Source organism: Suncus etruscus, chromosome 5, assembly GCF_024139225.1.
Source record: "Suncus etruscus isolate mSunEtr1 chromosome 5, mSunEtr1.pri.cur, whole genome shotgun sequence".
NCBI classification, from domain to species: Eukaryota; Metazoa; Chordata; class Mammalia; order Eulipotyphla; family Soricidae; genus Suncus; species Suncus etruscus.
Window position 1 is genome coordinate 70,594,623 of NC_064852.1, and position 11,499 is coordinate 70,606,121.

The window sequence follows — 11,499 nt, forward strand, 5'->3', positions numbered from 1 at the left end:
ATGTTGATTGGGACGAATAAGCATAAATATATATAGACCAGGTTCCATTTCAACATGATTGTGTGTAGAGGCCACATTAACAAGCAATTTTTAGATACCAGTAATGGGTTGGAGTTTATACTCATTTCTGACACGCTTACCTAGGAATAACATCAGATTCTACAGGTTAAGGGTTCAAACTCCCCAACATCTTCTTTGCACAATAGGCTCAAGCCTAAATCATTACCTGTTCTTCTGACAAACTGACTGTAAGTCAAGGACTTCCAAGATTACCTCTCCAGATTTGAATAACTCATGAGATATCTCACAGACATTAAACTTGTTTAATCATCAGATAAGTGATTTATTATTACAAAAATATAACCCATAAAATAAAGTTAGAGAGAGAGATACATATAATCAGGTATAGGGCAAAGAAAGAGCTTTTGTGGCTTTTCAAGGTATGCAACTCTCCCCAATTTTCACATCTTCACCAACCCTGAATCTTCCTCATATCTGTTTTCTTAAATTTTTCATAAGGCTTATTAAAATAATAGTTAGCTGATAAACTTATTGTCAATTGGCAATTAACTTGTACCTCTAGATCCTCTAGTTGGAAGTAGGAAATGGAACTAGGAATTTTCTATTTCTAATTAGAGAGTGAGTTTTCAAGGCCAGAAGAACCCATCATTTGATAGTTCAAAAAATCATCACGTTTGCATAACAAAATATATCTTTATTTCTCTTTACAAGGATTAAGGGAGCTGTAAAAACTATAGAAACACTAAATAGAAAAACTACAGGAAAAAAACAAATATGTTTGAGAAATATATTTTACTCATCTGAGTGACTCAATAAATTTATTTACAAATTACAATATCATGGTAATTCTCCAAAAACTATTCAAATGGAAGAAGAAAACTAGAGCAGAAAGGGGAGATCAAAGGGAGGGTTGGAGAAAAAAGGAACAAACGTATACTGAAGTTATGGCTTTTTGCAACTGGCTCTTTCTTTTATCCTCACAGTCACCCTCCAAGTGGATGGCCTCTTGCTCCCTTTAGACCCTTTAGAAACTCCCTTTAGAAACTCAGGCTCAACAGAGAGATTATAGGAAGATGAAAAGGTTTTCTGGAAGCCAAGGAACTTGAATAGTTAGGGAGGCACCTCCTTACACCAGCTGTGAAGGTGTATCAGCAAGAGTTTTTTATAAAAGCACACAGAACCACCAGGACGCAGAGTTGCAAGATTTCCTAGGTCTGCTGGTCCTTCCCAGTGATGACTGACACTCCTGTTTCTTTTGTGGGCTGGTCTAGGCAGAACCCTGAGTGGTGGGAGTTGGTGGCTCAGTGGAGCCCTATATACTACGCTATTTTGTAAACTTATTAGATAGATAAAATCTGGCAGAATAATAAAGATGATAAATGCTTTTAGGTTCATCATACCTCATCCACCCTCTGATGTCCAAGAACCTTAAAATCAGCAATCTCATCATAGAAAAAAAAGTGCATAGCTCTGATATCTGTCAAAACATCCCCACAAATCCTTCTTGGATGACATGTGCTTTTAAAAATATTTAAATCATCAAATAAAAGTGTCCAATGATAAAAGTTTGGAACCAGAGAAAGATATGTCATATGTGTGCATGAGATAGAGGGGGAAAGGAAAGCAGGAAGGAAAGGGATAGAGAATTTAATCTAGGTCAATGGTCTTCAATCATTAGTCTATGGACCAGTGTGGGTTTGAATATGTAGAATGGCAAAATCAATGATGTACCTCTTTGGAGATAACTGACGGAAAATGGATGGGACAGAATGCAGAAATAGTGTCAATTAACAGGTGTCAAAAGATTGAAGAAAGCTGCTGTAGGTAGAATTGATAAATGCATAAATTTTCATGGCCCTAAGATGTGAATGCTGTGAGATCAGTTATCTTGGTTAATTTGGAACACCATGAATTGAAGGCTACTTCAATCTGATGAATAACTAAATTTTAGAAGGAATGAAGAATAAAAGAGACTGAGTCGGCACCACAATATATGTGGGCAATAAGATATGAGACATTTTAAATCCCCACCTAAGAAATTTAGACTTTATCCATGGACAAAAGGAAAGACCGAATGAATTGGTCAGGTTTTTTGGTCATAAGAAAATAGTAAGGGTCAAATAAAAGAGAACAGAAAATAAAAATGAACCAGAAGTTTCTGAAGGCCTCCCAAATGGACATTGTTCATAAGATTGGAAATGTTCTTCATCCCAGATTAATCCAGTTCTTCTGTTGTTTAATCTTTATTTTACCAGACTCAACTCATCCCACTATCTGCTAAGCATATCTTACCTTTTTACCATCAGAAAGGGCAGTAAATCTAGGCTTTGAGCCAAATGCTATGTAAATAATAACAAAACTTTTCTTCAATGCAAGGAACTCCTACTGATTTTATCTTATTTATGTTACTTTGGTGGAAAGGATACTCCTTTGTTTTCCATTAATTGTATGACCACTTGTTATTATTATAACAGGGATGGTTTAAGCATAAATAGGATTTATAGTGTACGAGGATCCTTAATTCAGAAACTGTAGTTTACTGCTTAATGTTTGCAATTTAACATGCTAGCATGATGTTCTAGAGTGTAGTTCTGAGATTAGATAATGTTGAACATCTCCCCCACCCCTCATCTCCAAGCCATGAACTAGAAAGATAACACATATGGCTAAAATTTACATTTTACATGAAGAAGGCCCAGGTTTAAACTCTGGCAAGGCATGCATGGCCCTCCAAGCACTGCCAAAAGAGAACCTAGAGCACAAATTTGGGAGTAGGTTCTAGATCTCATTAGGATCCATTAAAAAAAAAAGCATAAAAACAAAATATCTTACCGGTACTTAATAATTTTGTGAACAAGAAAGACTTCAATAGTTTCTCTGTTTCAGTCTTCTCATCAACAGATACAATGCTAGAGATCTAATGGGAAGAAAACACACCAACAGAAGAGGATTAGCTTCTCTCTTAGCTTCTGATGCTCATTACAATGTGTTTAGATAACCCTAATTGCCTTGAGTCTACAATAGAAGAATAATGAAAAGTTTAAGGATGGTTTGTGGAGGATTCTTACAGGAGAAATTCTGGGCCTGAATCAGAAAGAGTTAGCCAGATGCTTAGATGGGAAATCCAAAGAAATTGAGTTGGGTTGCATAATGTCAGGTGTGCTATTTTTCCTACAATGTAAGACTGGGAAGAAATGTCTAAGAATGAGTACCTTTCTACCCACATCCAAGCCAGCAGTGGTTGTTCTTATACTTTGTGTGAGCCAGTCTCTGTAGTGATAGCTCGTTGTTTTGATTTGCATCTCCCTGATAATTATTGACCTGGACCATTTTTTCATGTGCCTTTTGGCCCTCTTTATTTCTTCTTTGAGAAAGTGTCTATTCATTTCTTCTCCCCACTTTTGGTAGGGTTTTTTTTTCTTGTTAAGTTCTGTCAGAACCTTGTATATCTTAGATATTATCCCTTTTTCTGATGGTGATTGGGTGAATAATTTTTCCCATTCCGTGTAACTTTTTTACCCGCTGTTTTCTTTGAGGTGTAAAAACTTCTCAGTTTGAGGTAATCCCATTTATTTATTTCTACTTCCACTTGTTTGTATTTCCTCCTTGATAATGCCTTTAGTCTCAATGTTGAGGGGAGTGTTTTGCCTACATTTTCTTCTATATACCTTATAGTTTCAGTTCTAATATCAAGTTCTTTAATCCATTTAGATTTGACCTTTGTGCATGGCATTAAATAGAGGTCTGAGTTTGTGGTTTTTTTTTTTTTCCATGTAGCTGACCAGTTGTCCCAGCACCAATTGTTGAAAAGACTTTCCTTGCTCCATTTTGCATTTCTTGCCCAATTATCAAAGATTAATTGATTGTATGTCTGGGGAACATTGTCTGAATGCTCAATTCTATTCCATTGATCCAAGGCTCAGTCTTTATTCCAATACCATGCTGTTTTAATGGTTATTGCTTTTAGTACAATTTAAAGTTGGGGAAAGTGATGCCTCCCATCTTTTTTTCCTAAGGGTTGCTTTATCTATTGTTGGGTGTTTATTGTTTCAAATAAGTTTCAGGAATGGTTGATCCACTTCTTTGAAGAATGTCATGGGTATCTTTAGAGGGATTGCATTAAATCTGTCATGGGTGTGAGGAGAAAGTAACTCTCATTCACTGCTTGTGGAAATGCTCTCTAATTTTGCCTTTCTGCAAAATAATATGGATAGTCCTTAAAAAGCTGAACATTGAACTTTCATATGATCCAGCAATACCACTCCAAGGGATATACTCTAGGACCACAAAAACACAATACAATAATGCCATCTGCACTTCTATGTTCACAACAGTGGTATTTACATTAGCCAAAATCTGAAAACAACCAAGATGCCCAACAATATATGAGTGTCTAAAGAAACTGTAGTATATATACACAATGGAATACTATGCAGCTGTTAGAAAAATGAATTCATGAAATTTGCCTTTACATGAATGGATATGAAGTCTAATATACTGAGTACAATAAGGCAGAGGGAAAGAGGTAAACACAGTGTAGTCTTATTCATCTGTGGAATTTAAGAGAAATAAAAGACAGTATAATAATAACACCCAGAGACAATAGAGATGAGGGCCAGAAGGAGTATCTCATAATATGAAGCTTACCACAAAGAGTGGTAAGTAGAGTTAAAGAAATGACTATACAAACAACTACCATGGCAATGATAGAGAGAGAAATATAATGCCTGTCTTGGTGGTGAGAAAGTTGCACTGATGAAGGGGGTGTGTGCATTTTTGGACTGAAATCCAACTATGAATATGTTTGTCACCATGGTGCTTAAATAAAAATATATTTTTAAAAGGAAATGTCTAAGAATGATGCTGTTCTAGGAAAAACAGAATAACTAAGAGAAAAACGATGGGGCCATAGAGTTGAGCATTATCTTCTAAGTGTAGACAGCCTTTGGAGGGGCCTAGGGAAGAAAATATGCTACAACTATATATCAGGTTTTCTAATTACTGTGACAGGCAAAGTTGGAAATAAATTACAGGTTCCCTTTGGATAGAAAGAATACCTAAATTTCTCAGACCTCTAACACATAACTTTTTATTCCTGATAGAGTTAAAATTTTCTCAGGACGCAAAAGTGAATCCAGTCAACTCTGCATTGACATTATACATTTATAGAACAATACAGAACTCAGGGCAAGTTGTTCTTGGAGCCTACATCCAAATCCATGTGCCAAGTTTGTAGATGAGGATTGCTTATCTGCCTTGGTCACTAAAATCTGTACAGAATGAACCAAGATCTCAAATTCTAATTACCTTAACATGTTTCTGAGATCTAAGAATTCCAGAAAAGAAATTAAAACTACAAATTCAGAGAACTAATTTTAAAGTCAAACAGCATTTTGAATTGCCCAGGAAATTGTACCCAAATTTTCAACTCTAAGAAATTCCACAATCCAAATTTTATTCTTGGGGATGAAGCACCACAAATCTCTCTGCCACACATTTTTTTAGGAACACTGGGTATCTAGATAAAACCGGATCCTGGGAAAGAACTCCCCACTTTCACTGTCCCTGATAGCATTGCTAATTAATTAGGATACTTTTCTATTAGACTTACGGCCCCCTCCTATTCCTCTGGTTTTGGCAGCCTCTCCAGAAACAGAGATGGGATAAAGAGTGAATATATTGACATCTTGCAATCAGATGCTGTCCCTTGCCAAGTAAACAAATGGGTTTCCGGGGGTTGACAGGGAGCTAAGTCAGCATCTCCATGTTCTGAGTTTTGATTTATTCATAAGAATAAAAGGATGGAAAGGTCCATATTCTCTTCTTGACCAAATCGTTAGAATGTGTAGAAGCTAAAATATATCTTCCAGGAATTTTTTTTACCATTTCCTTCAATACCTCATTGGTATGGAAATTTGAGAAAGATATTTTTGGTTGTTTATATAGGAAGAGTCTCTCCCTGTCTCAAACTAAAAAAATTGGAGAGTTTAAAAAGACATGTTAAAAGGGAACTCTTGGCAGCTAACAGCAGTTACCCCCCAGGGAGATAGAAGGAAGTTCCCCAATTTGTTTATTCCACTCACTATTAATCACCTGCCATTGAAAAATGATTCTGAGAAGAGAAAATGTGCAGCTGCAAACTAGTAAAGGATATATATGTATGTGTACATATATGTACATATATGTATGTGCATCTGTACAAATCTGAATGTGAATATATATACATATATATGGTACACCTTTCCTATTAAGGATGAGATTATCTAAAAGAAGTATATCCAAGGGCACTAAGATCCCTGTACATTCTTGCCATTGAGTGGGGACTTGTGCATAATTCTCTGGCAATGCCAGAGAATTTGGTAGTGTGCCAAAATTATTATAAATGTTCACATTTTTTGACACAGATATGCTACCTTTTTATCTTTATCTAAAGAACACGTGCAAAACACACAAGAAAATTCCAGTTAAAACGTCCATTATAGCTCTACTTATACCAAGGAAAATATAGAACTCTTTAAGTATTTATCATTAGGTGATGTTAAGGGAATTATGATGCAGACATGCAATTAGATATTCTGTAGTACTACAGACAATGACCTGGATTGGACAAACTAGTTTGCCTGGAGTCTGGAATATGTCTTATGTCAGGAAATTTCAGGGGTAGGGTCTCCTTGTATTTAGGCCACGGTTTTTAATTTCCATGTCCCCCATACTTTGGTCGGCCCATGCAAACGATAATTGCTACTCTAACACTGTTTTTACAGTGCTCCTTTGACTCTAAACCTTTAAGATATTCTGTAGCAATAAAATGATGTTACAGAGAATTTTTAATAAGCTGGGGAAATGCTTGTGATATAATGTTAAGTGAAAAACATTAAAATATCCAATAGAGTTAGTGCCAATTAAAGTCTGCTAAAAATACAAAGGGGCAGGAGAGAGAACTCGAAGAGCTTGAGTGCATCCCTTACATGTGTGAGGTCCCATGTTTAATCCCTAGCATTACAGAGCCTCTGCACACTGCAAGTATAAATCTGAAGGCCTCTAGCAACACTTGGCCCAAGTATTAAAACAGCCAGCTTTGTAGGTCAAGAATTACAGGAAGTAGTTTTTAAATACCCTGATAATTGTTTTAAGAGACATTCTATAAATAAATTAGGATACATAGAAAATATGGGAATGCCAGTACATATTGACAGATGTTTCTGAAGGAGCAAAGACCACTGAAAGAAGTTGCCTCAGGAATTAAGGATACCTCATTGATGCTCCCCACTCTGTCACTATTGGGACCTAACCCGGGTAGAGGACTAAGAAGACTGAAGACAGTCAAGAGGTAGCAGCTACTAGAAATCAAAGAAGAGTTTAGATAATCCAGATCTTTAATAGATAAGAAAACTGAAACTCAGAGATGAGTAAGACAAATTTGACAGCATGCATTCAAGGAGAAATATGGTTCACCTTTCTGTTTAAGAAAAATTTACTATAGATCATAGTGGGAGCTATAAACTTATCTAATCCTCACAACAATCTTTTAAGATAGGTATTATTTTCTCCCTATTAAAAAGAAGAGGAAAGTGAGACAAGATAATCCAGATTGCATAACATAACAACATAACATAACATAACATAACATAACATAACATAACATAACATAACATAAAACATAACATAACATAACATAACATAACATAACATAACATAACATAACATAACAACATAACATAGGAGAATCAAGATATTTCTTTTTTTAAGCTCGCAGTAGATACATTGCCACTGGCCATCCAGGGTCATTCAGAGCTAGAAGACAATGCTCTAGGCCTTGAACTCAGTACCTTGAATTTGCCTTGCACACACTTTATTACTTGAACTATCTTTCCTGTTCCCAGAATCAGAATTTTAACTGGGCTTTAGCCCTCACATTTATTTATTTATTTATTACAATGCTTCTTTATTTTTTTTTAAGAAACTGCTTAAGAATGGAAGATCCACTCTGAGTTTCTGGAAACTTGGAGCCTACTGGCCTTCATAATTTTTAAAAGTGTCCAGACACACTCCTAGGTGGAATTCTGACCCGTGCTGCCAGTATTCCATTATTATATCTGCCAAGAAGGCACTTATTCCAACTAATGCAATGATTTACAATGTAAACTTCCAATGACCAAAAATACATTTTTAGAAATACCCCAGGCACCTATTCAATTAATTTTCCCTATTATATCAAGAATATCTGTCTCCTTGAGATGGGACATTAGAAAAAAGAAGGGTACTTCCAGAAACTTCTATCTTGCTAGATTTTTAGTTCTCAGGAGTTTGGAAACCCTAAAGTGCAAAGTTGTCCAGGAGCCAAGTGGAATTCTTAGTTTATGGGCCTTAACATATCACAATTTCTGTATCCCAGAGAGGGTAAAGTTTCCTGCACATGAGGGAGGAGAATGTGGTTTTATTCCAAATCACACTGAGAAGCCCCTACTGTGCAGCATAAACACAAAAAGTTGAATCTTAGGCGCATCAGACCATAGATAATGAGGATATTTCAGAAGCAATGAGAGAGGCTGTAGAAAAAAAATGAAAAGTATCAACAATTGGTTTTACAGCTAACTTCCCAAACAATTACACAAAATAAAGCAATAAAAGCTGAAATAATACATTTAAAGGGTAGGTAGAAAAACTGTCAATCTCTCAAGTCATCTGCGTATATCCTGTTGGATTGTGGTAAACAGTTAATGCTGTTGACAGCTGTGTCAGGAAGGGTTATGACCAATTGCAAATAAATGTGGGTTGTAAAATGTACTGTTTTCCTAACTTTCTTTTTATTCCTGCCTAGAAAACAATAAGTCCTTTGTTTAAATTCTAAAACAAATAAAAATAATTGTATACTTATCAAAATTATCTTTCTAAAATATGACCAAACAGAAGTTGTTTTTCCAGAAAACTAAGAAAACTTTACTAAAAGAAATTCTATCATAATTCAGATATAGGCCATGGAGATAGCTCAGTTCCAGGGTATATGTTTGACATATGCTTGAATTGAGTCCAGCACCACAAGGCCCACAAGAACTAAGGTTCTCAAAAGGTTCTCCTGAGGAACCAGAGCATTCCTGGGTCTTGGAGGTTCCCAACAGTTCAGGGTCCTGGCACAGCTTAACATCCTTGGTCCCACATTGAACTACTTGGTCAGGTTAGCCAAGTAACATGGGGAGTAGCTGAGAGGCTCAGCTAGGAAGGCTCCCTAAAGTAAACATAATTGAAAGGAAAGAATTCCATATGGAAAAATTCAAAATGCAAGATGAAATGATAATTGAAAGTTTGGCAATTATATGTAACACTAAATAATTCCTGACTTTTTGAAATCATAATAGCAGTGTCATAAGGTTAGGAAATATAATAACTAAATATTAGACATTGATACCATACTTATAAAGGGAAGCTAAAAAGTTCTTAGGTCTTTCAATATCTCTAGAAACATTGCAGTGATTTTCACTAAATTTTGAATTTGGTAAGTTTAATATAAAGTAAAATAGGAAAGAAAAAGTATTAATTCTGCAGTAAAGGCAAAAAATGGCATGAGAAAAAAGTTAGTAATTCAATGAAAACATAAAACTAAACATTTAAAACAATTAACCACTGAAAGTACAAAACTGGTTGTTTAAAATCAACCCAATTACTAAGAAATTTATAAATATATTTATAGTAAATTATTTTTAAGAGTATAAAAATAGCAAATTAAAACAGGTAATGTTTACAAGATGTGTCTAAAATAAATTGACACAAGACAATAATAGAACAATGGAAAAAAGACACCACGAAATATTGATTCCCCTAAAAGCTAATTTGACACATAAACTTATACCTTTCTAAAATCTAGCCCCCAAATAGAAAACAAATCTTAATCAAAATGCAAGAAGTAAAAGAAAAATTCCAGAATTATTTCAGGAGATATTAACATAATTGTTTTGAGAATAATTAGGTTAAGCAGGCAAAAAAATAAAACAAATGAGACATAAATTAATCTCAACAGATTGATTTTATATAGGATAGACAAATACATTCATTAAATATGATTATGAATAGATACAAACATAAATACATTTGTTATCAATATTCATAGCACTTACTCTTGAGAAATATACATTTGGCCCATGTCTGATGTAGGGTTTACTAGAGTACTTGCTTTGTGCTCAGGTATCACTTTAGGCAGCATTTGTAGTACAATTTGTAATGGCAGGAATCTGTATTTAAGACAAATGCTTTAATCTCTTTTTTTTTTTTTTTTTTTTTTTTTTTGATTTTTGGGCCACACCTGTTTGACGCTCAGGGGTTACTCCTGGCTATGTGCTCAGAAATCGCCCCTGGCTTGGGGGGACCATATGGGACGCGGGGGGATCGAACCGCGGTCCGTTCCTTGGCTAGCGCTTGTAAGGCAGACACCTTAGCTCTAGCGCCACCTTCCCAGCCCCAAATGCTTTAATCTCTATACTATCTCCCTGGGCCCTCAGTTACTTTTAAGGATTGGTATCCTAGTCTCTATGCTACAAGTTATGTTCTCTGACCCTAATGTAATTAAGTTAGAAATCAATGACAAATATAATTATATATTTATGTGTAGGCAATTTTTCACAACCTCTGAATAACAGATTAGTCAAGAAATCACAATAAATATAAAACCCGACTACAAACATGTTTGTAATCATGCTTAAATATATTATAAAAAATAAAATATATATATATAGCAAAAGACTGTATATCAAACTTAATCAAATATGAAATTTAATCAAATATAAATATTTTTTGGTTTTTTGTTTGTTTGTTTGAGGGCCACACCCAGTGATGCTTAGGAATTACTCCTGACTATGCACTCAGAAATTGCTCCTGGCTTTGGGGGACCATATGTTATGCTGAGGATTGAACCCAGATCCATCCTGGGTCAGCCACATGCAAGGCAAATGCCCTACAGATATACTACCGCTTCAGCCCCGTAATATAAATAAAATTTACATGTAGTTAAAAACAATAAAAACATAAAAACAAAAATATTATGTAAAAGAAAAATTATAAATTAATTATGAAATATTCTGATTAAAGAATAATAGAATATACAAAAAGAAAATTGAAATAGCATGCAAAAATTAAATAAAAATAAATACAATAAAAAGAAAAATCATGGGCCCGGAGATAGCACAGTGGCGTTTGCCTTGCAAGCAGCCGATCCAGGAACAAAGGTGGTTGGTTCGAATCCCGGTGTCCCATATGGTCCCCCGTGCCTGCCAGGAGCTATTTCTGAGCAGACAGCCAGGCGTAACCCCTGAGCAACGCCGGGTGTGCCCCCCCCCAAAAAAAAGGAAAGAAAAATCATGTAAAATATTGTTTAATAAAAAAATAAATTTTAAAACTTCAAGCACTACTAATCAAAAAATCATGAAAGAAGGCATGAATAAGTAAGTTAGTAGTTAAACAGAAAATGTAATTTTATTTTTTTCAAGT